This window comes from Panulirus ornatus, chromosome 17 (genome assembly GCF_036320965.1).
Source record: "Panulirus ornatus isolate Po-2019 chromosome 17, ASM3632096v1, whole genome shotgun sequence".
NCBI lineage: Eukaryota > Metazoa > Arthropoda > Malacostraca > Decapoda > Palinuridae > Panulirus > Panulirus ornatus.
In genome coordinates this window covers 21,022,893-21,046,173 of record NC_092240.1, presented here as the reverse complement: position 1 = coordinate 21,046,173, position 23,281 = coordinate 21,022,893, and the positions used below count along the sequence as shown (strand labels likewise).

General features: G+C 42.8%; 1 pseudogene; it reads right to left on the bottom strand.

Moving 5' to 3' along the window:
* Positions 1-562: 562 nt before the first annotated feature.
* On the bottom strand, positions 563-23,065 carry LOC139754610 (uncharacterized; annotated as a pseudogene).
* Positions 23,066-23,281: the final 216 nt, after the last annotated feature.

The window sequence follows — 23,281 nt, the reverse complement described above, 5'->3', positions numbered from 1 at the left end:
AGTGAAAAGATTTTGAGCAATTGGGGCCTGAACATACAGGAGGGTGAAAGGCGTGCAAGGAAAAGAGTGAATCGGAATGATGTGGTTTACCTGGCTGGATGAGCTGTCAGTGGATTGAACCAGGGCATGTGAAGTGTCTGAGGTAAACCATGGAAAATTTTGTGGGGCCTGGATATGGAAAGGGAGCTGTGGTTTTAGTGCATTACACATGACAGCTAGAGACTGAGAGTGAACGATTGTAGCCTTTTTTGTCTTTTCCTAGTGCTACCTCGCACACGTGGGGGGGGGGGCGCATTTCATGTGTGGCAGGGTGGCGATGGGAATGGATGAGGGCAGCAAATATGAATATGTACATGTGTATATATGTATGTCTGTGTATGTATAGGTATGTATATGTGCATATGTGGGCATGTATGTACATACATGTGTATGTGGGTGGGTTGGGCCATTCTTTCGTCTGTTTCCTTGCACTACCTCGCTAATTAGATATGCAGGAGACAGCAACAAAGTATGATAAATAAATACCTGGACGCTAATGCTATAAAGTGGATATGAAAATTAATTAAAGTTTCCATCTTTTAATGATACTCTTGTGTATGTACAATCAAAATCTTAAAATATCAGTACCAGCACCATAGAAAGAAGAATGATATAAGGATGATATGCTTTCATCAACATGAACCTTTAATGCCTCCTCATTCACAATACATGTATATACAGGTTTAAGTAACTTACATAAAAAGAGAAGCGTACATAAGTTGCAGTCATACTGAAATAGCAGACCAATAAGATACCATAATCAAAGCATGAAATTATATACATGATTTTCATTAGGCCTATTTATCAAGACCAGAAAATTTGTCAAGTATAGATCAAACACTGAATATTTAACTGTCATTTAACAATAACACTATAATTCATACATACTGTAGGTGTTACCAAACTCCATCTGCATTAGGTTACACTATGAGTGAAAAGTCACCTTTTGCATGGATGTATCACTGGGAGCACAGTCTTGTCAAAGAACTTCTCATTCTAAAGGAGTCTTCATTTTGCTGCCACTGGAAGTAGTGCAGAATAGGGCTCCTGGAGCCTTTGGAAAGAAGTTCTACACAGCACCAGAACTCTTTCTTAGGAAAAGACCCTTGGGTAATTATAACTGCAGTGTAACAGTGTTGCTGACTTTGATGCATTCACAGGCTGCCCAAAGTTGAACACAGAGGTTCGAATCCTTCTGGTTGCCAGTCCATAGTCAACCCAGCTCTTCCTACTTCCTAAAGGGTCAGTCAATAAACAGGTACTTGGATTACACAAGTGGATTGGAAAAGATGAGTAATTATTAGTGCTTATGCACCTGGCTGTCATAAGAAAAAAGATTATGAGAGGCAAGAGTTCTGAAGGCAGCTAGTGAGTGTATTAGCAATTTTGCTGGTAGGCATCAGGTATTGGTGATGGGTGATTTAAATGCAAAGTAGATTGATGTGGCACTTTAAGGTATATGGGGTATCTAGTAATGTTAATGGCAAACAGTGTGTGTAGTTGTGTGCTAAAAAAAGGACTGGTGATTAGGAATACCTGGTAGGAAAGATGGTCAGCAACCATTATTGGACTGCATACAATTGATAGGCTTGCAAGAGAGAAACTTTTGGATGTGAATGTGCTAAGAGGGGCAGCTGGTGGGATGTCTGATCATTACCTTGAGGAGATGAGGGTGAAGAATTGCACAGCTTTCCAGAAAAGAGAAAATGGGGTCTTGATTAGTCTTATCCCATCAGGCTCACATTACCCCAGAGCCAACAATTTTATTGATCAAGAACCTGTTGCTCATTGACCCAGCTACCACACAAATGGTATGGGGTTGATATCCTTGCAGTTGGAGGGCATTATATGTTCTATGAAAATGTGCTTTTATTTTTGTGTTTATATACCTCCATCTGGCAGTAAGTTTGGTAAAACTGTTCGCTACTAGGTAATGTGAGCCTAGAGGGATAAGACCGATTGGGACCCCATTGCTCATGGACATGAGACAATGGGTATTCCATTTCTAGTAATCAAATAGTCATGTTCTATGAAAGTGCATGGTCATTTGCAATATATTTTTTTTATACACTCGCAATTTCCCGCCTTAGCGAGGTAGCATTAAGAACAGAGGGCTGAGCATTAGAGGGAATATCCTCACTTGGCCTCCTTCTCTGTTCCCTTTTTTGAAAAATTTAAAATGGGAAAGGAGGATTTCCAGCCCCTCGCTCCCTATCCCTTTAGTTGCCTTCTATGATACACAGAGAATACACGGGAAGTATTCTTTCTCCCCTACCCCCTATATATACAAAGTGTTAATAAGATTATTTTGATTAGGGCATTCAATTGCCTGTGCCATCTCAGCTAACAAAAAAAAATAGTGGAGAACTCTGTGGATCTTGGCTGCAGATGGTAATTTCTGGTTTCAGTACACCTATACATACAGAGATTAGATGTGTGCAAATAAGGCCATAATTCCTGATGCTTCTTTGCTAAAGCAGGAGAGGCAATAATATACATTCATATATACATACATATTATTTATGATTACTCCAGGATCAATTTCTGTGAAGGAGCTTTGGTGTTACCCATGACCTTTCCAAAGGCTCCTGCAGCTCAAGGCTGAACTACTTCCAACAGCAGGGAACTTTAGACTCCTTTGGAGGAGAATGTACTTCCAGTGATACAGCCTCACCAAAGGGAACTTTTCACATGTAATGTAATCTCGAGCAGGCAGAATCCAGCAACACCCATGTAATGGTCATATATCTATAATGCTTGCATGGGATACAATGAATTGGAATGCTGTGGTATACTGGGGGCCAGCGTGCTGTCAGTGGACTGAACCAGATCATGTAAAGTGCCCACGATAAACCAAGGAAAGGTCTGTTGGGCTTGGAAGTTGATAGGAAGCTGTGGTTTCGGTGTGTATATATTGAAATACAGGAAGGGAAGGGTTTCCAGCCCTCTCTAATTGCCTTCTACAGCATGCAGGATTATGGAGGTAGACTTACTTCTCCCCTTCCCATTGTATTTCAATTTCTAAAAGAAAAATCATAAGAAAGACCCAAGCAGCGAGTGCCCATCCTTCTCAAAGGCTGTCTGGGGTGTATAAATGTGTGTGGATGTAACCAAGATGAGAAAAGAAACCTGAATGCTCTGCCTCTGAGTGAAACAAAGCTTAAAGGTAAAGAGAAAGAATGGTTTGAAAATGTCTTAGGAGTAAAGTCAGGGATTTGATGAGAGACCAAGAGCTAATGAAGGAGTAGCACTACTAAGGCAGTTGTGGAAGTGTGTGAAAGAGTGTCAGGAAGTGAATTCTAGACTGATATGGGGAAAAATGAAAGCATATGGGATGAGATAGAAGATTATTTGTGTTTATGGCCCTGGCATACAGAAGAAAAATCATGAGAGGCAAGTGTCAGCAGTTGCAAGAGACCGGGTATTAGTGATGGGTAATCTGAATGCGAAGGTGAGTAATGTGGTAGTTGTGGGTATAATCGCGGGGCATGGGATATTTAGTATTATGAATGGAAATGGTAAACCACTTGTGGAGTTGAGTGCTAAAAAGGACAGTTGGTTGGGGATACATAGTTTAAAAAGAGGGACATATAAAAATATATGTATGTGAGTAGGAAAGATGGTCAATGGGCATTATTGGATTACATATTAATTCACAAACATGTAAAAGAGAGACTTTTGTGGAAATAAGGGTAACGATTTGTGGAGTTTCTGAAAAGATGAAACAATATTGGTGAGAAGAGAGTGGTAAGAATAAGCGAGCTTGAAGAAGATTTGCGTGAAGAAATACCAGGAGAGACTGAGATTATAAAAGCAAAGCAAGGAGAGTGGATGAGAAATGAAAGGTATTTATGGAAGCAGTTCTGGCATGTGAGAGAGATGCATGTGGCATGCAAAAGGTGGAAGGTAGTGAGTGGTAGGATGAAGTGAAGTTGCTAGTGAAAGAAAAAAGAGCAGCATTTGGGTGGTACATGCAAGGAAGGAGAACAAAATGACTGGGGGACAGATAAGAGAAAGCAGCAGAAGGCCAAGAGAAAAGTGCAAGGACTGAAAAAGAGGGCAAATGAGAATTGGGGCTGCAAGTATCAGTAAACTTTAGGAAGAATGAGATGTCTTAGGAGGTGGTTAATAATGTGAGAAAAATAAGAGAAAAAATAAGAACATTTGTGAAGAGAGCAAAAGGGGGAAATGGTAACAGGTAGTGATTAAATGAGAAGGATATGGAGTGAGTATTTGGTTTCATTGTAGAAAAGCAAGGGGGATAAATGTGATTGTTCAAACTACAAAGGTATAAGTCTGTTGTGTGTACATGGCACGTTGTATGAGAGGTTAGTGACTGAGAGGGGAGGAGCGGTGTGGTATCAGAAGTGGTAGAGGATATGTGGATCAGGTGTTTGCTTTAAGGAATGTGTGTGAGAAACACTTAGAGAAACAGATGGTTTTTGTATGTGGCAATCTGGAGAAAGCATATGATAGGGGTGATAGAGATGCCTTGTGGAGGGTCTGAAGAATATACATTGTAGGAGGAAAGCTACTCAAAGCAATGAGAAGTTTTTATCAAAGGTGTATGGCATACTTACAATTTGGGAGTATGCATAGAGGAAGGTTGGTCTATGATAGGCATGTGTGATGTCACCTTGTTTTTTTTTTAATTTGTTTATGGATGGGGTTAGAGGGTGGTAAATGAAAGCATCTTGGAGAGAGGGGGCGAGTATCCAATCTGTAGGGTAGGATAGGGCCTGGGAAATCAGTCAGTTGCTGTTTGCTGATGATACAACACTGGTGGCAGGTTGAGAGAGAGGCGTGTATCCAAACTGTAGGGTAGGAGAGGGCCCAGGAAGTGATCCAGTTCTTGTTTGATGATGATACAGCACTGCTGGCAGATTCAAGTGAGAAACTGCACAAGTTGGTGTCTGAGTTTAGACGTGTGTGTGAAAGGAGGAAGTTGAGAGTGATGTCCATAACATCAAGGTTATTAGATTTAACAGGGTTGGAGGACAGGTGAGTTGGGGTGTGAGTCTAAATCAAAAGATAGAAGAAGGTGAAATATTTGTGAGAATGGACTTGGCAGCTAACAGAACCATTTGGAAGCAGAAGTGTCATAGGGTGGGTGAGGTGCAAAGGTTCTGAAAGCACTGAAGAATGTGTGCAAAAAGAGATCATTATCTGGGAGGGCAAAAATGGGTGTGTTTGGAGGTATAGTAATCCCATTAATATTATGTGGATGTGAGCATTGGGCTGTAGATGAGGCCATGTAGAGGACAGTGGATATGCTGAAAATTAAATATTTGAGGACAGTATGCGGTGTGAGGTGGCTTGGTCAAATAAGTAATGAAAGGGTAAGAGAGAGATGAGGTATTAAAAAGACTATGGTCAAGAGAGCTGATGAGGGTGTTCTGAAATGGGCTGGACATGTGGAGAGAATTAGGGAATAAAGGTTGACGAAGAGGATATATATATGTTCGAAGTGGAGGGAACAAGGAGAATGGCGAGACCATACTGGAGATGGAAGGTAGAAGTTTAAAGGATTTTGAGCAATCAAGACCTGAACATGCAGGAGAGTGAAAGGCAGGCATGATATAGAGTGAATTGGAACAATGTGGTACACAGGGGTCGATATGCTGTCAGTAGTCTGAACCAGGGCATGTGAAGTATCCTGGGTATACTATGAACATGTTTGTGAGGCCTGGTTGTGGATAGGGAGCTGTGGTTTTGGGGCATTATACATGACAGGTAGAGAAAAGATGTGGCCTGTATTTGTCCGTTCCTAGGCTACCTCAAAAATGGGTATGTTTGAAGGAATAGTAGTTCCAACAATGTTATATGATTGTGAGGCATGGGCTATAGATATGGTTGTATGGAGGAGGGTGGATGTGTTGAAAATGAAATGTTTGAGGACAATATGTGGTGTGAGGTGGTTTGATCAAGTAAGTATGAAAGGGTAAGAGAGATGTGTGGAAATAAAAAGACTATAGTTGAGAGAGCAGAAGAGGGTGTGTTAAAGTGATTTGGACATATGGAGAGAATGAGTGAGGAAAGATAAAGAATACTTCCTACATATTCCCTACGTGTTGTAAAAGGCGACTAAAAGGAGGGGAGCGGGGGGCTGAAACTCCTCCCCTCCCATTTCCAATTTTCCAAAAGAAGGAACAGAGAAGAGGGTCTAGTGAGGATATTCCCTCTAAGGCTCAGTTCTCTGCTCTTAACGCTACCTTGCAAACAAGGGAAATGCCAATATGTATGAAAAAAATATTATTATATAGTATACTTTGTCACTGTTTCCCACATTAGCGAGGTAGCACAAGGAAACAGACGAAAGAATGGCCCAACCCACCCACATACACATGTATATACATACATGTCCACACATGCACATATACATACCTATACATTTCAACATATACATATATATACATGCACAGACATATACGTATATACAAATGTACATAATTCATACTTGCTGCCTTTAGTCAGTCCCGTCGCCACCCCGCCACACATGAAGTATATATATATTTGTTTTTTACTATTACTATTATACTTAACTACCTTCTTCCCCGTTAGCAAGGTAGCACAAGGAAAAAGACGAAAGAATGGCCCAACCCACCCACATACACGTTATTTTTTGCTTTGTCGCTGTCTCCCGCATTTGCGAGGTAGCGCAAGGAAACAGACGAAAGAAATGGCCCAACCCACCCCCATACACATGTACATACATACACGTCCACACACACAAATATACATATCCATACATCTCAATGTACACATATATATACACACACAGACACATACATATATACACATGCACACAATTCACACTGTCTGCCTTTATTCATTCCCATCACCACCTCGCCACACATGGAATAACATCCCCCTCCCCCCTCATGTGTGCGAGGTAGCACTAGGAAAAGACAACAAAGGCCCCATTTGTTCACACTCAGTCTCTAGCTGTCATGCAATAATGCCCGAAACCACAGCTCCCTTTCCACATCCAGACCCCACACAACTTTCCATGGTTTACCCCAGACGCTTCACATGCCCTGATTCAATCCATTGACAGCACATCGACCACGGTATACCACATCGATCCAATTCACTCTATTCCTTGCCCGCCTTTCACCCTCCTGCATGTTCAGGCCCCGATCTCTCAAAATCTTTTTCGCTCCATCTTTCCACCTCCAATTTGGTCTCCCACTTCTCCTCATTCCCTCCACCTCTGACACATATATCCTCTTGGTCAATCTTTCCTCACTAATTCTCTCCATGTGCCCAAACCATTTCAAAACACCCTCTTCTGCTCTCTCAACCATGCTCTTTTTATTTCCACACATCTCTCTTACCCTTACATTACTTACTCAATCAAACCACCTCACACCACATACTGTCCTCAAACATCTCATTTCCAGCACATCCACCCTCCTGCGCACAACTCTATCCATAGCCCCGGCCTCGCAACCATACAACATTGTTGGAACCATTATTCCTTCAAACATACCCATTTTTGCTTTCGGAGATAATGTTCTCGACTTCCACACATTCTTCAAGGCTCCCAGGATTTTCGCCCCCACCCTATGATTCACTTCCGCTTCCATGGTTCTTAATAACCTTGCTCTTATTTACATTTACTCTTAACTTTCTTCTTTCACACACTTTACCAAACTCAGTCACCAGCTTCTGCAGTTTCTCACATGAATCAGCCACCAGCACTGTATCATCAGCAAACAACAACTGACTCACTTCCCAAGCTCTCTCATCCCCAACAGACTTCATACTTGCCCCTCTTTCCAAAACTCTTGCATTCACCTCCCAAACAACCCCATCCATAAACAAATTAAACAACCATGGAGACATCACACACCCCTGCCGCAAACCTACATTCACTGAGAACCAATCACTTTCCTCTCTTCCTACACGTACACATGCCTTACATCCTCGATAAAAACTTTTCACTGCTTCTAACAACTTGCCTCCCACACCATATATTCTTAGTACCTTCCACAGAGCATCTCTATCAACTCTCTCATATGCCTTCTCCAGATCCATAAATGCTACATACAAATCCATTTACTTTTCTAAGTATTTCTCACATACATTCTTCAAAGCAAACACCTGATCCACACATCCTCTACCACTTCTGAAACCACACTGCTCTTCCCCAGTCTGATGCACTGTACATGCCTTCACCCTCTCAATCAATACCCTCCCATATAATTTACCAGGAATACTCAACAAACTTATACCTCTGTAATTTGAGCACTCACTCTTATCCCCTTTGCCTTTGTACAATGGCACTATGCACGCATTCCGCCAATCCTCAGGCACCTCGCCATGAATCATACATACATCAAATAACCTTACCAACCAGTCAACAATACAGTCACCCCCTTTCTTAATTAATTCCACTGCAGTACCATCCAAACCTGCTGCCTTGCCGGCTTTCATCTTCCGCAAAGCTTTTACTACCTCTTCTCTGTTTACATCATTTTCCTTAACCCTCTCACTTATATATATATATATATATATATATATATATATACACACACATGTACATATCATACTTGCTGCCTTCATCCATTCCTCTCGCCACCCGGGCATACACAAAATCGCATCCCCCCCTCCAGTGAGGCAGCGCCAGGAACAGACAAAAAAAGGCTACATTTGTTCACACTCAGTCTCTAGCTGTCATGTGTAATGTACTGAAACCACAGCTCCCTTTCCACATCCAGACCACATAGACCTTTCCATGGTTTACCCCAGACGCTTCACATGCCCTGGTTCAATCCACTGACAGCATGTCGACCCCGGTATATCACATCATTCCAATTCACTCTATTCCTTGCACGCCTTTCACCCTCCTGTATGTTCAGGCCCTGATTGCTCAAAATCTTTTTCACTCCATCCTTCCACCTCCAGTTTGGTCTCCTGCTTCTTCTTCCCTCCACCTCTGCCAGATATATCCTCTTTGTCAATCTTTCCTCTCTCATTCTCTCCATGTGTCCAAACCATTTTAACACACCCTCTTCTGCTCTCCCAACCACACTCTTTTTATTACCACATATCTCTTCCCCTTTCATTAATGGGATGGCTTTGATTAGGGCCTCAGCTGCCAGTGCCATCTCAGCTAACATAAAAAAGTGAAAAGTCTCCTTTGGTGAGGCTGTATCATTGAGAGAACAGTTCTTGTCAAAGATTTTCTCACTGTAAAGGGGTCAATATCTACAACTATAAGTAGCAAAGCCACCTTTAGGAAGGTCCTGGTAACACAAGGACTTTTTCATAGAAAGTGGTCCTGGGTTAATTATAGCTAAAAAAAAATATAATATACAACATTTTCTTGCATATTACTATGATGGTGTTAGTTGACTCCATCTGCACGAGGTTTCACCATGAGTAAACAGTCACCTTTGATGAAGCTGTATCATTGGAAGTACAGTCTTGTCGAAGAATTTCTCAATCCAAAAGAATCAAAATTTCCCTATGAGAGCCTTTACAAAGTTCCTGGGTACCACCAGATCTCTTTCTCAGAAATTGATCCTGGGTTAACTGTCAACAACAAAAAATGAAAATACTAGTATAACTGGACTTGTCTTCATATGGCTACATCATGACAGAAAGGTCACCCTTAGTTAAGTTGTATAATTGTCAATGGATGAAAAGGGGTAACAGTCTTGTCAGGCAACTTTTCACTCTAATGAAGTCCATTTATTCCCAGCTCCTACTTGAAGTGCAGCCTTGAAACTGATGAAGCCCCATAAAAGGGGTGCTGGGTCTGTGAAATCACTTGATCATATTTATTGCTGTCATTATATTTGCCATAAGAACACAACAGCAACCATCACATAGTGAGTTCCAAACTTTATACCCACTCAAACATAAAACATTGTTAGTGAGCAGGAAAGGAAAAGTATGGGAATTAACTCCATCATATTCAGTGTCAGCTATCGTCAAATATACAGTACATGTAATCAATCCTATTCCGTGCACAAAATCATTTTTTCGCATGAACACATGGATGGTTTACTGTAAGTAATAACTGGTTCATATGAAAGGACTACCTTATGCATATCTGAATTTTATGGTAATTTCCCAATATGATGATTTGTGAATAATTTGCCATTCATACTATATATTAATAATAACATAAAACTTCTTAAAAGAGCTGCAGTGACTTCTGTACCATTAAGTTATATATAAAAATCATGATGTGGGAATTTTATATAAATAAAATTACCTATATTATGTCCTTTTCAAGGTAAAATCAGTATCCTTTCAACATAATGGCTCTGAAGCAATCATTAAAATCTGTGTTTTGAGCATTATCATATCATTTCCAGAGTTATTTTCACATGCTTATTTATTATTTACAAGATAAATCTAAGCATAACAGCCAAGAGAACACCAATGCATATAACTGCCAGGATGACCCAGGCCACACATGCTCCTCCTCGGCAACAAATGCGGTTTTTAACTACTTCTTCACTCTCCGAATGTACCACCGATGCTGCTTTTGTGTTAACTCCTGGGGGAAGTGTTCCATTTTTATCTCCAGTCTTACGTACAGGCAAGGGCTCTGGATTTCCTTTTTCATCAACTACCATTGGAAGTGGGCGAGCCATTGGTGGGAGGAGGTGTGGGGGGATACCCAGTGGTGCTCCAGGAGCTGCTGGACCAAGAATGGTTGACCCTGCAAGACTTCGTCGATCTGCCGGCATGGTCCTCCCTGGAAGTGTTCCATAAATTGGTCCAGGTGGAGGTGAAAGAAGTCGCATGTCATAGATAGAGTTGACACGGCGGGAGGACCCTGGTGGTGGAGGGAGAGACAATGGTCCAGGGGGTAACATGGGTGGATATCCTGGTGGAGGCAGTGGTCCATGTGGGCCAGGAAATGAAAGGGGCCCACTTCCATGTACAGGGCAGGGCTCGCCATCCCATGTGGCTAAGGCCAGGGCAGGAACAGAGCGTGCAGACTTTAATGTACCAGGATACCCTGGGTGAGGGCCAGGCAGGGTACCCTGGGTAGTATCCTGTGTACCCATATATTGGGTGAGGCATGGGACCAACTGGCTCTACAGGTCCTGGTGCCTGTTCACTATCCTCACTAGTTGATGATGATGATGATGATGTGCCTGAGGGTGTGTGTGGCCGTGAAGGAGGGCGTCCGCTTGAGTAGGAGGGGCGTGAGGGTGGGTAGTGAGCAGGAGGTGGCCCACTGGCATACTGTGTGCTGGACCCAGAGGGATAGCCACTTCCATATGGCACCAAGTTGGGCTGGCCAGAGTCACGTGAATCACGGTGCATTCGCCATGATTTGTCTGTATGATGGCTGAGGCGGTCACTAGTGGAAGGCGGCCCAGGTCTGCTGCTGCCTCCTACCACTGCTCCTGTAAAGACCATCAATAATTAACCAAAGAAAAAAGATGAAAATGACTGGATCTTGGATATAGCAGACCATATAAGGACAAGAATAAAGTAGCAAACAATATCAAGTTTTACAGAAACAAATTTATTCCATAATCTTATCTACTCTCTCATATGGCCATGTACTCACGGAAGATTTACTGTGGCTACACTATGAAATTTTATGTTACAAAATATAGAGCACATGTTTCGAGGATGTGCCACAGACTTAACCTTACTCCTTTACTTTAAAGTTTTGATGCTGTGGTCTGTAAGATACAACATTCAGCTGACAATAATTGTTGCCTATAAACAGGCACTGCTGAACAATGTTGATGCAGTGAATGTAAGAGGACTTTTATTGCACCTGGTCCGTATCTGTCCTGGTAGCCACTCTGGTGGTAGTTGAGGTCACGCTGTTGCCAGGCCATTGGCGTGCATGGGTCCCCCATGTCCATCGGCCGACCCGACGCCCCCATCCTGCCAATACAAAAAGTCATCTATTAAAGTTTATTTCATAGATCAAACTTGCAGCCTTTTATGAAGTTATAAAGGTTTATAATCACAAAAGACACTTACCATAGGAGGAAATATAATATGAGGAAAACTTACTGATAAGCTAGTCTTTTCTACTGATTTTCTTTTATATTTTTTCTAAGCTGAGATGGCACAGGTAACTGAATGCCATAATCAAAGATTTGTGTTAATAAATATCAGGAGAGATTGAGTGTAGAATGGCAGAAGGTGAGAGCAAATGAACTAAGGGGAGTGCGTGAGGAATGGGATGTATTTAGGGAAGCAGTGACGGCATGTGCAAGAGATGCATGTGACATGAGAAAGGTGGGAGGTGGGCAGATTAGAAAGGGTAGTGAGTGGTGGGATGAAGAAGTAAAGTTGCCGGTGAAGGAGAAAAAAAGAGGCATTTGGATGGTACCAACAAGGAAAGAGTGCAAATGACGGGGAGATGTATAACAGAAAGAGGAAGGAGGTCAAGAGGAAGGTGTAAGGGTTGAAAAAGAGGAAAAATGAGAGTTGGGGCGAGAGTATCATTCAACATTAGGTAGAATAAAAAGATGTTTTGGAAGGAGGTAAGTAATGTGTGAGACAAGAAAACAAATGGAAACATCAGTGAAGGGGGCAAGGGGAAAGTGATAACAGATAGTGATGGAGTGAGTATTTTGAAGGATTGTTGAATAAGTTCGATGATAAGAGTGGCAGATGTAGGGTGTTTTGGTTGGGGTGGTGTGTGAAGTGAGAGAGTCAGGGAAAGTGGTTTGGTAAAGAGAAAAAAGGTGATGAAAGCCTTACTGAAAATGAAATCTGGCAAGGCAGCAGGAGTGGATAATACTGCAGTTGAATAATTAAGAAAGGGGGTGATTGTGTTGTTGACTGGTTGGTAAGGATATTCAATGTATGTATGGATCATGGAGAAGTGCCTGAGGATTAGTGGACTGCATATATAATGCTACTGTACTAAATAAAAGGGATAAGAAGAGTGTTCAAACTACAGAGGCATAAATTTGTTGAGTGCACCTGGAAAATTATATGGGAGGGTATTGACTGAGAGGGTGAAGGCAAGTACAGAGCATCAGATTTGGGAGGAACAGTGTGGTTTCAGAAGCGGCAGTGAATGTGTAGATAAGGTGTTTGCTGTGAAGAATGTGTGTGTGGAAAAACATGATTTGTGTGTGGCATTTATGGATTTGGAAAAGCCATATGATGGAGTTGACATATGCTTTGTGGAAGATATTAAGAATATATGGTGTAGGAGGTAAGGCATTTGTACGAGTAGGAAGAGAGGAGAGTGAATGGTACCCATGGTTGTTCAATTTGTTCATGGATGGGGTGGTGAGGGAGGTAAAACGAGTCTTGGAGAGAGGGATGAGTATGCAGTCTGTTGGGGATGAGAGGGCCTAGGAAGTGAGTCAGTTGTTGTTCGCCAATGATAAAGCACTAGTGGCTGGTTCGAGTGAGAAACTGCAAAAGTTGATGACTGAGTTAGGAACAGTGTGTAAAAGAAGAAAGTTGAGTGAATGTGAATAAAACCAAGCTTATTAGGTTTAGCAGGATTGAGGGACAAGTTAGTTGGGATGTAAGTTTGAATGGCACAAAATTGGAGGAAGGAATGTGTTACATATCTAGGAGTGGACTTAGCAGCGAATGGAACCATGGAAGCGAAAGTGAGCCATAGGGTGGGGGAGGGAGCGAAGGTTCTTGGAGCCATGAAGAATGTGTGGAAAGAGAACATTATCCCGGAGGGCAAAAATGGGTATTTTGAAGGAATAGTAGTTCTAGCAATATTAAACGGTTGCAAGGCATGAGCTATAGATAGGGTTGTGCGGAGGATGGATGTGTTGGAAATGAAATGTTTGAGGACAATATGCGGTGTGAGGTAGTTTGATCGAGTAAGTAATGAGAGAATAGGAGATGTGTGGTAATAAACAGTGTGGTTGAGAGCAGAAGAGGGTGCTGAAATGGCTTGGACAAATGGAGAGAATGGGTGAAAAAGGTTGACAAAGAAGATACATGTGTCGGAGGTGGAGGGAACAAGGAGAGCGGGAGGCCAAATTGGAGATAGAAGGATGAAGTGAAAAAGATTTTGCACTCACTATCAGAGCCTGAACATGCAGGAGGGTGAAAGGTCTACACAGAACAGAGTGAACTGAAACGATGTGATGTGCTGGGGTCAATCGGCTGTCAATGGTCTGAACCTGGGAATATGAAATGTCGGGTATACCATGGAAAGGTCTGTGAGGCCTGGATGTGAATTGGGAGCTGTGGTTTTAGTGCACTACACATAAAAGCTAGAGAATGAATGAGTGGATGCTGCTTTTCTTTGTTTCCTGGTTCTAATTCGCTATATACTCAAGTAAATTAGGAGGTAAGTTTGAATGGGAATAAAAGTAGTATGGTTGAGAAAGTTGAAGGTAGTGTGTTGCAATGGTTTGGACATATGGAGAGATTGAGTAAGGAGAGGTTGACAGAGAGGACATATGCGTCAGAAATGGAGGAAACAAAAAGAGGACACCAAATTGGAGAAGGGAGGATGGAGTGAAAAGATTTTGAGTGACCAAGGTTTGAACATGAAGGAAGGTGACAGGCATGCACGGGACAGAGCGAACTGGAACAATGTTGTAAACAGAGGTCAACGAGCTGTCAATGGCCTGAACCAAGGTAAGAGAAGCAGTTGCAGGAAACACTGAAAAGGTCTGTGGAACCTGGATTTGGGTAGGAACCTGTGGTGTCGGTGCATTACACATGACACCTAGGGAATGTATGTAAGCGAAAGTGACCTTTCCTATGTTCCTGGCGCTACCTTGCTAATGCGGGAAAATGCGATGATATATTAGAAAAGGTAGTGAATGGTGGGACGAAGAAGTAAGATTGTTGGTGAAAGAGAAGAGAGAGGCATTTGGACAATTTTTGCAGGTTAGTGCAAATGACTGGGAGATGTATAAAAGAAAGCAGCAGAAGGTCAAGAGAAAGGTGCATGAGGTGAAAAAGAGGGCAAATGAGAGTCGGGGTGAGTGAGTATCATTAAATTTTTGAGAGAATAAAAAGATGTTTTGTAAGGAGGTAAATACAGTGCGTATGACAAGAGAACACATGGGAACATCGGTGAAGGGGCAAATGGGGAGGTGCATTATTACATGACAGCTAGAGACTGAGTGTGAACGAATGGGGCCTTTGTTGTCTTTTCCTAGCATTACCTCGCACACATAAGGGGGGGAGGGTGTTGTTATTCCATGTGTGGTGGGGTGGCGATGGAAATGAATAAAGGCAGACAGTATGAATTATGTACATGGGTATATATGTATATGTCTGTGTGTGTATATATATGTGTACATTGAGATGTATAGGTATGTGTATGTGCTGTGTGTGGACGTGTATGTATATACATGTGTATGTGGGTGGGTTGGGCCATTCTTTCATCTGTTTCCTTGCGCTACCTCGCTAACGCGGGAGACAGCAACAAAGCAAAATAAAATATATATATATATATATATATCATCCCTGGGGATAGGGGAGAAAGAATACTTCCCACGTATTCCCTGCGTGTCGTAGAAGGCGACTAAAAGGGGAGGGAGCGGGGGGCTGGAAATCCTCCCCTCTCACTTTTTTTTTTAATTTTCCAAAAGAGGGAACAGAGAAGGGGCCCAGGTGAGGATATTCCCTCAAGGGCCTAGTCCTCTGTTCTCAACGCTACCTCGCTAATGCGGGAAATGGCGAATAGTATGAAAGAAAAGAAAAAAGATATATATATATATATATATATATATATATATATATATATATATATATATATATATATATATATATCCCTGGGGATAGGGGATTAAGAATACTTCCCACGTATTCCCTGCGTGTTGTAGAAGGCGACTAAAAGGGGAGGGAGCGGGAGGCTGGAAATCCTCCCCTCTCGTTTTTTTTTTTTTTTAATTTTCCAAAAGAAGGAACAGAGGGGGGCCAGGTGAGGATATTCCACAAAGGCCCAGTCCTCTGTTCTTAAACGCTACCTCGGTAATGCGGGAAATGGCGAATAGTTTAAAAGAAAGAAAAGAATATATATATATATATATATATATATATATATATATATATATATATATATATATATATATATATATATATATATACCTTGAAGGCTGGGTCAAAGGTCACCTTCACAAAAGCCCCAACACCCCAGGTCAGGTCAATGTTAACTTTTATTACACACTTGAACCACTGAGCTTTGCCTTGGGCCTTGAAAAGAACATTTACGAGACCTTTGCTTTTGAACTAGGTCAGGTCAGAGGTCGGGGTTACGGTGTTCACTGAAGAAGAAAATTATCAAAGAAGAAACGACATGACACACTTATGTTTACCTCTTACTGAGGAGGACAAAATAAGTGCGTGGTTCTGACGAGACAAACGCTAAGTAACAACCATAGTCTTAGGTGTCCTAGTGTGTGTGTGAGATGTTTCAGAAACATGGAAAAGTTATAACTAAAGCTGGTGAACAGTTCGATGATACACACAACTATGACACCTGCTTCTGCTTTATCCCAGTGTGATGAGGAGGTAAGGTGTGACGCAAGGGTAATGCATGCACCTCACCAGCTGACGGACACGGGTGCTTGCAGGTGCTGAGCCAGCAGCTGGCCCTAACGGCTCCGGCCAGCCTTGCCTGCACTTCGTCGTCTTCCAAGGTGGTCGTCTTTTCTTGCCCTTCCTTGTTGAGGTGGTCATCCAAATACGTCCCTCCCCAGACTGAGTGTTCATCCAACCTCCCTTTCTTGACTGGATGGTCATCCAACCTCCTTTTCTTGACTGATGGCCATCCAACCTCCCTTTCTTGACTGGATGGTCATCCAACTTCCTTTTCTTGACTGATGGTCATCCAACCTCCATTTCTTGACTGGATGGTCATCCAACCTCCCTTTTTTTTTTGACTGGATGGTCATCCAACCTCCTTTTCGTGACTGATGGTCATCTAACCTCCATTTCTTGACTAGATGGTCATCCAACCTCCCTTTCTTGACTGGATGGTCATCCAACTTTCTTCCTTTCGTGATTGGATGGCCATCTAACCTCCTCCCTTCCTATTTGGGGTGGTCATCCAAACTTCTCCCTTGATGGGATGGTCATCCGACTTTCTCCCTTCCTTAATGGTTGATCAATTACCCTTCTCATATGAGTAACCCTCTTTCTTCATCACGGATCATGGGCCATCCCTCTCCCTTCCCTGATGAGCACTGGGCCATTGATCTCTCCTCCCTGAGAGGTCCATCTCTCTCCCATACTTCCAGGCTGATGGTCCAGCTTCCTCCCAACTCTTAGAAGTCATGACCCAACCTTTTCCCTGCGTCAGCAGTAATGGGTTACTCATTCCCTCCATTAAATGGTGATCGTCCATCCGTCTCCATTTATGGGGGAAGGAAGTAAGAATCACAAATGTCCCTTCCTCCTGGGGTGATCGTCCATCCGTCTCCATTCATGGGGGAAGGAAGGAAGAACCACCAATGTCCCTTCCCCTAGGGGTGATCGTCCACCCGTCTCCCTCCACCGTGGGGGGACTGTGCACCTTCTGGTGGTATGAACCCCCCAACCCCATCCTAGAGGAGCACTACAAGTCGCCCGGCACCAAAGTGGAAGCTGCTGGTAGGGGAAGTGATGGGTGTTACCTCCGAGGCTGCTGACTCGACACCCATCATTACCACTCTCGTTAGTAGCCCGGCTGGGCGTTCGCTCGCTACTATCCTGGTTGGTAGCCTGGCTGGTCGTCTGCTCGTTACTATCCTGGTTGGTAGCCTGGCTGGTCGTCTGCTCGTTACTATCCTGGTTGGTAGCCTGGCTGGTCGTCTGCTCGTTACTATCCTGGTTGGTAGCATGGATGGTTGTTTGCTCGTTACCCTTGTTAACTGGTGGGGCACACCCTTGTTAACTGGTGGGGTACACATTTGTTAACTGGTGGGGCACACCCTTGTTAACTGGTGGGTCACACCCTTGTTGACTGGTGGGTCACACACTTGTTGACTGGTGGGTCACACTCTTGTTGACTGGTGGGTCACACTCTTGTTAACTGGTGGGGCACACCCTTGTTGACTGGTGGGTCACATCCTTGTTAACTTGTGGGTCACACCCTTGTCGAATGGTGAGTCACAACCTTGTTGACTGGTGGGTCATCCCTTGTTGACTGGGTGGGTCACACCCTTGTTGACTGGTGGGTCACACCCTTGTTAACTGCTGGGTCGGTCACATCCTTGTTAACTTGTGGGTCACATCCTTGTTGATTGGTGTGGGACACAGTTTCAATGATGTGGTAGAGTGTTGTTTACTGTTGTGGCATTGACTGTTGTTCCTTTGAGCAAGTTTGGTAGACTTGTTTACTAGTGTGTTAGACTATTCTTAGGTGGGGCAAGTGTGGCAGCTTGCTTTCTGGTGTGTCAGACTGTTGTTTACCATGGCAGGTGTGACACTGTTGTTTACTGATGCGGCAGCCTGTAGTTTACTGGAGTAGCAAACTGTTGTTAACTGGGGCAGGTGAAATAGGCTGCTGTTTACTGGTGTCAGAATGTTGTTTACTGGGTCAGGTGTGGCAGATCTACGGTTGTTAACTGGTGTTGCAGACTGTTGTTCACTGGGGCATCTTCATAAACTGATGATTACTGAGGCAGGTGCCATACTTCCTTACCAGGGAAGGATTGTCAATTGCTTGTTGCGAGTCATGTTGTTGTTCACCATGACAAGTGAAGAATGCCAGAATGATGTTCACCAGGACAAATGAAGAATGGCAGGATAAAAAGGTGTAAACAACACACGATAAAAATCTATGATATTTTGGTTAAACTCCATCATATTGAAATCTTTAAATTCTTTGTTTTCAATTTTCTCATTATTATATGTTTTGATTCGGAAGTTGATATTTCTTGTGTAGTTGTAACTCTTTCCTCCACTGGGAGTCCTGGACGACGACACTGTCATGTGAGTCATGTTCTAAAAGTAAATGTGACGGACGCTGCCTGACACACCTCTCCCGCCCACACTCTCCCTGCCATTATGACCTGCGACAGAACCTACCGCCCAACGGAAACTGCAGAGCATCATTAAAAACCGATTCCATACATTTACAGAATTTCCATCATCCACCTAATTTCAGGGTTTAGTAACGACATAAGATTATTCTAATCAATGTTAGATTAATCCTTAACATTTATAAGTTGCCTCTAAATGTGACCCTGACTGCGATAGGGAAAAAAAAAAAGCCATGATGACCATCATGTGGGGTGGGTCGACGCCATCATCAAGGTTGCCCCTGGGGAAAAAATAACATATTTCCACACGTGTGATTTACTCTAGTGTAAACTTCATCAGGCAATAAAATATGGATATCTCACTATCATATTCAAGAGCAATATATTTCTATTCGCGCATTAATGTCTGAGCTTAAAAAAAATACAACTTTAATGTGCCATACAATGGACGGATGTTTTGTTTAGGAGCCAAATCAGGCCATACCCCCTTCCTAAAGAAAAAAGAACTCCAGCGCTCTCTTAATGCTTACATTCTGTGATAGGTTGTACGCGCTTATCAATTATCTGATGAACTCGTCCAGATAATGATAACCCCAAAAGTGGTATCTATGAACACATCGTACCTTAGAGAACTTAGCGCATTTTGAGTTATCTCGATATTCCAATCAATTGTATGTCACATTCTCATAAAACTGACTACAACTGTGAGGTTATAAGCAAAACAACGACCATTGTTTTTTAGTAAAAGTGAATTTCATATTAAATAATGGTAAGAGTATTTGTAAATACTATAAATCAATCTTCTTGTGTTCTATACCTAGTGAATAGCTCAAGGAGGGAGGGGTGGACGATTGCACCACCCCTTCTTTGGATACGCCCCTGATATGCCCTCATTTCTAGACCGTCTAGTGAGCTCTGATTCATGATTCTTCTACATCTTGCTTTTGAGTGGCTGCTGATGAAGAATGAGTGGTACATATCTCCCTTTATCCCCTCCCCCTCCTCAAACCCAACCACCCATTATGAGTTCCACCAGTATGGGTGGGAGTAATTACTAAGTGATAGCCTGTGCGAAAATACTGAATTGGGTGAAATATTTGAGAGTTAACCTCACAGGATACATTAAGGAGGGGGAGGGGGAGGGTTACGACGTTACGAGTCAATGATTGGAACCACTCAATCGAATGCCTCCCCTTTCTAAATATTTTACAATTCGTCCCTGTGATATTCCATACAGTTCTATATTTTTATGTAACTCATTTACGAGGCGGTGAGAAGTAAATCCTACTCAGGAGGTGGAAGACAGACGTTGATGAATATGTTTACTGCGGGTTTTCCCTTTACATTACAGTACCTACACCACATTGACTACACTGTACACTTGAGCGCACCATTCTTACGGTAGTGCTTCATGGACACAATCATATTCACCTGCACACTAATGGCACCATCACAGGTCATATGTTTCACTTACACTAAGTGCTATATCGTTTACTATAACCTCCAATATAATACACAGAGTGGGATGTTGTTGAAAGTGTATAAGAACAGTAAGTGTTTGAGGTTTCCCTCAACTGCTTCGTGGACATTAAACAAGTCATTTTCCTGTAACAGCATTTGTACACAAAATACACAAACATGTTTACAGTAAGCGCTGGTGAACTCCACGTCCAAAGTAGGCTGATGATCTGGCTACCTAGGAACAAGGATCATGCAAACAAAACGAAAACAAACTACACAGACGCTCGCAAATTACCTCAAATGGAACGATGGAGTTTGGAATGTGTTACAACAGCAACAATGACAAACTGAAACTCAAGGTTGCACTAATGACGACAGATGGAGGTACGAGGAATCAAGGGTGTGAGACGCTGTCTGGGATGACGTGAATGAATCGTTTGCAATTACCTCGGCCCTACACCAGGGGGAACAATGTGTTGTTGTGAAGCAAACTGAGAGTTTCGGTACTATGGTAATTACCTACTTTTAAATACACTCAGTAAACATGTTGCCTCGCCCAGATGATGCATGGTGCCAGCCTAGTCTCGAAAATATTCAAATCCCTTTTATATAACATTTTTTTTTTTTTTTTTATACTTTGTCGCTGTCTCCCGCGTTTGCGAGGTAGCGCAAGGAAACAGACGAAAGAAATGGCCCAACCCCCCCCATACACATGTACATACACACGTCCACACACGCAAATATACATACCTACACAGCTTTCCATGGTTTACCCCAGACGCTTCACATGCCTTGATTCAATCCACTGACAGCACGTCAACCCCTGTATACCACATCGCTCCAATTCACTCTATTCCTTGCCCTCCTTTCACCCTCCTGCATGTTCAGGCCCCGATCACACAAAATCCTTTTCACTCCATCTTTCCACCTCCAATTTGGTCTCCCTCTTCTCCTTGTTCCCTCCACCTCCGACACATATATCCTCTTGGTCAATCTTTCCTCACTCATTCTCTCCATGTGCCCAAACCATTTCAAAACACCCTCTTCTGCTCTCTCAACCACGCTCTTTTTATTTCCACACATCTCTCTTACCCTTACGTTACTTACTCGATCAAACCACCTCACACCACACATTGTCCTCAAACATCTCATTTCCAGCACATCCATCCTCCTGCGCACAACTCTATCCATAGCCCACGCCTCGCAACCATACAACATTGTTGGAACCACTATTCCTTCAAACATACCCATTTTTGCTTTCCGGGATAATGTTCTCGACTTCCCCACACATTTTTCAAGGCTCCCAAAATTTTCGCCCCCTCCCCCACCCTATGATCCACTTCCGCTTCCATGGTTCCATCCGCTGACAAATCCACTCCCAGATATCTAAAACACTTCACTTCCTCCAGTTTTTCTCCATTCAAACTCACCTCCCAATTGACTTGACCCTCAACCCTACTGTACCTAATAACCTTGCTCTTATTCACATTTACTCTTAACTTTCTTCTTCCACACACTTTACCAAACTCCGTCACCAGCTTCTGCAGTTATATAACATATTTTCATATAATTCTAATCCTCGATCTTTATACCGCTAAGTGAATATATTTCCGTACATCCGTTTTCATTGCTTCCTCGTTAGGTTTCCACTTACGTCCCCAGGTTCTCTCCTAATCAGCTTTCAAAATTCTTACCCTTAGCTCAATTAGTGAATTTGCTCAGATTCTTTCATCGTCATAAGATCCTAACTCACTCCTAAGGATGTGAATGAAGTAGCTAACCTCTCCTCAGCAAAGACCCACCAGTTCGGAAAACATTTTTAAAAAGCTGTATATTTTCTCGTTCTTTCCAATGTTCACATGTCTTTACGCTTTATTATACTGTGGTTTCACCAAGGTAGTACACTATTCAAGGTCAGGTCTCCCAAACACATTTTTCTTCCATCTTAAACACGTCTTCTTTCATTATCTTGTATGTTGTTCTTGCCAGCAATGCACAAACTGCCTAAACTTTCTTCCCACTGCATGTGAGAGGCAGGGGAAGGGGACATCCTTGGCATGTGGTGAACACCTACAATGGTCGGAGGCGGTGGGGAGGGAGGGTCAACCTTGGAACAAAATACATATGCTGTAGGTCAGGCAGGGTGGGTGGTGGTGGTGTGTGTGCGGGGGTGGGGGGGTTAGGGATAATGCCCACAGGCAGGTAGAGGCGTCAGTCTCCCGAGCTCAAGGTCATGAGGTGCTAGTGTTAGGAGTCTAGAGGAATGATACGGTTAAGTCGCACTGAGAGATTTTGTCAAGATGAATACTGTAAAATATGGAGTGAAATTTTCCAAGTATTATTCACTGAAATTTAATTCAGTTCTGGTGTACAATCATTTTCCAAGAAACAACTAACAACTAGACACTTTTTTTTTCTATCCTCCGAACGTGCGAATTTAGAATTTCAGGAAAGGGGATCTTAAACACCCCTGAGAATTCCTGTAACTACACCATTCACAAGAACCCACCTTAACTGCAGAAACCTGTCAATTCCTGAGAATTTTTCGATCCGCTCTGAAGAAACAACAGTTAGATGACAGTAGGTCACCAACGTCCAGTGAGGAGGAAGAACAAGGAAGCACCACGGCAAGGTACGGTGAGGTGGCCAGCGTAGAAGACGCTGGGAGGGAAATGCCCAACTGTAGGTCGTGGTGGAAGGAGTCTGATGTCTGCAGTACAAACATCCCATGTGATATTTTACCCTCTCCAGGATTATACTTATTCGGGCTAAGAATCTACAGTTTACTACAATCTCTATACAAACAATTAAAGTGGACTGACAGCGGTAATGGTGAAGACAGAGACGAAATGAGAAAGATTATCGTCCATATG